This window comes from Aristolochia californica, unplaced genomic scaffold, assembly GCF_029961685.1.
Source record: "Aristolochia californica isolate CCGP_79_NKW_82.1479 unplaced genomic scaffold, dmAriCali1.0.hap1 SCAF_7, whole genome shotgun sequence".
NCBI classification, from domain to species: domain Eukaryota; kingdom Viridiplantae; phylum Streptophyta; class Magnoliopsida; order Piperales; family Aristolochiaceae; genus Aristolochia; species Aristolochia californica.
In genome coordinates, this window is record NW_027182268.1 from 37,079,725 (window position 1) to 37,082,779 (window position 3,055).

At 35.4% G+C, this 3,055-nt stretch overlaps 1 long non-coding RNA gene across 1 annotated transcript; it reads right to left on the reverse strand.

Annotated features, from left to right (window-relative positions):
- Positions 1-461: 461 nt before the first annotated feature.
- Positions 462-2,448, reverse strand: LOC137936958 (uncharacterized). Its single transcript, XR_011109592.1, has 2 exons — positions 1,938-2,448; positions 462-1,760 (listed from the first exon to the last, which is right to left on the reverse strand). It is a non-coding gene; the product is annotated as an uncharacterized lncRNA (long non-coding RNA).
- Between the last annotated feature and the right edge of the window lie 607 nt (positions 2,449-3,055).

Here is a 3,055-nt window from a genome sequence, read left to right on the forward strand (position 1 = left end):
ACACAAGTTTTTATAGAGTCATTTGATGCAAAAATGTCTCCACAAAACCTTTGTCAATATCATTTTTGCTAGTGCAGAACTCACCATATCATGGAAGAGTAAGTTTGTGCCAACCAGAAATTATAAGAAACAAAACCAGTGGAAAATTTTTATGTTTGTGCTGTTTTTTAACACAAACTCCTCTAGTACTTAAAAATGTTAAAATGACTAGGAAAATGACCATCGACTTATTTTCTACCTTCTGTGTTATCAATTTGTAACTATTTCCTTTTGTTTCCAGTGTAGACACAAGCATTACTTATGGTGACAAAAATTGATCAAATAAATATTTTTCAATAACAAATTTTTCTAATGAAAAATTATTCAAAGAAAAAATAATTATGTCCGTCATTTTTTTTTTAGGATAGAGACACTGACAGACCCTACAGATGCTTTATCTTTTTCTCTAATTCTAAAAAAAGAAAAAAAAGTTTTTAATGATTCAAATTAATGGCGGGTCAATTGCAGTACAAGACACAAAACCTTGACAGGAGTAACATCTCTGCTCCAGCATCTGATGTAGACCTAGTACCTAAATTGCTTTCATTTTTTCAAACTGCAACTCGACACGTTGCCTTCCATCCCTTACCCTAACGATTGACCTGACTTCCATTAACGCCCAATACTTCTCAAAGTCACCTCTTTATTGGAGCTCCCCCTTTGTCTACATGCTTCAGATGTTAGGAACTGAATGAATCCAAAGCAGAGATAAAAAAATTGTAAATAAGCATACCAACCTGATCCTGCTACGTCAAAACCATTTAATAGCCAATCTTGACATTTGAAGTTCTCAGAGCTTGATGGTGAGATTCTTTGATGGAAGAGAAGCCCAGAAAACTAAGGTCGGCTATTCATTATTCCATGGGTCAATGCTTGCATGATAGTGATGCTCTCGGTAGTGGAGATTAATCAAATCATACAAGTAACATTTATTTATTCGGCATCTTCACGTCACTCACCTTTATCATAAAGTAGGTTTTGTGTTTCCATCAGACTTTTTGACAACGTAGCAGTAAGATTTTCTCCATAATCAATTCCTGATGTTCGAAGTTGACCTAATTACAATATTCTATATGATATTGGGATCTCACCATCTCTGCATTTCCACTCCCTTCGTGCATGTGACGGAACTTCTCTTCGTTCTGATCCCTTCTGTCTCTCTATCTCTCAACTCTTACGCATATCCTCAAACAACTTCCGGGCAAACTTTGCTCATGAAACAATTTGCCCTGTAAACATCCCTTCTGTCGCTCTATCTCTCAACTCTTAAGCATATCCACAAACAACTTCCGGGCAAACTTTGATCATAAAACAATTTGCCCAGTAAAACAACCACCTTCATTCGTTCCTTTCTCCATGGATATTTCTTTCTTGCGTTAGTTTTCAATTCATGGGTTGGTGAATTATGCGAATGATAACATAAACTTCTCTCCTGTCCACTCTAAAGAAAGACTTATGATACTTACAGGTGTTGTGTTTCTTCCCCTCTTAATGCCGCAACAGGGTGAGTGAGGTAAAAGAGAATCCCTTTTCCCGAAGGCTGATGGGATATCAACAGTGCAAATTGAAACCTCCTCCAGTTGTATCCTCCCCCGCCCTTTTATCACCATTCACAAGTCTCCCATCAGTCACTCATCTCGTTTATTGTAGATTTGCTTCAATTCCTTAGAGAATGGGAAATAAACAAGAAAGTAGGTATCCTGCTCCTTCCATTCATAGACCTAAATTTCACAATGGATAAGCAAATAAACACACAAGTGGGTCGTATTATATACTTCCAGAAGATTAATTTGGATCCGTGAGGTTTGGTATTGGGCCGCGGAGATTTTTTAAGCTCAGGAAGTAATTTTCTCTGTAAAGGAAAAAAATAAACAAAGCAAAAGAAACTCCAGAGATACCTCATTTGGTGGCTCTGATGAGCTGTGAATCGTGGAAGATGGCGTTGGATTTATTAATAAACTTCGGCCGGAGTGTGAAGCAGAAAATCGACTATCACATCTCGTTCTGAGTCATCATACCTGTATATTATATACTTAATGGAGTTGCGGGACTGGAACGCCGTCGTTAGTAGTTGCTGATAAATTAATGGAGCATCAGCCTGGTGCAGAATCACTCAGATCCCAGATGAATTAGACATAAACCGATCTGCAACGATTTCATCGGCAACGCTTTCTAGGTTGGCCAGATTATGATTGAACCAACCAAAAGGAAACGCAACCCCCCCAACCCCCTAATGGAGCATCAGCCTGGTGCAGAATCACTCAGATCCCGGATGAATTAGACATAAACCGATCGGCAACGATTTCATTGGCGACGCCTTCTAGGTAGGCCAGATTTTGATTGAACCGACCAAATCGATTGCCTTCACTCCAGAAAATTTTAACCGTGATTGTACCAACCAAAAGGAAACACACCACACCCCTCTTGCTTTGCCCTTAAGAAAGAGTTACGGATATAGAAAAAGGAGAGGAAGGGAAGGATTCTTCTTATTTCTATAAAAAAAAAAAAAAAAAAGGAGGACTCGTTTGGACTTTATAATAATAAATCAAAATAATACTGAAAATTTAATGCATTCCCTTGGTTGTTAATATTTAGAATTTAGCGATATTAATGAATAATAGGTTGAATTAAAAAATACGATAATTTAAGAAGGTTATATTTTGAAATTACCCCTTCAAAATTTCAAAAATTAATAATATTTTTAATGCATTATAATAAATATATGAATAATAATTACCAAATATGCTTAATTAAAATAATTATAAAAAAATAAGATTTTTATAATAAATTATATTATTTGATTTAAAATATTATATATTTTAACATGTAAAAACATAATAATCTTTTGTGCAACTCTCTTAATCCTCTACAGAAGCGAAGAAATGAATTTCATATTACTCTAATAGAAATATATGAGAAAAACAAACTAAAACGCATTCAAGCCATTTTTTAACTCTTATCGCGTCAATTAATTTTCTCATTATTTTCTATGGCGAAATAAACTTGTGGTGAATAT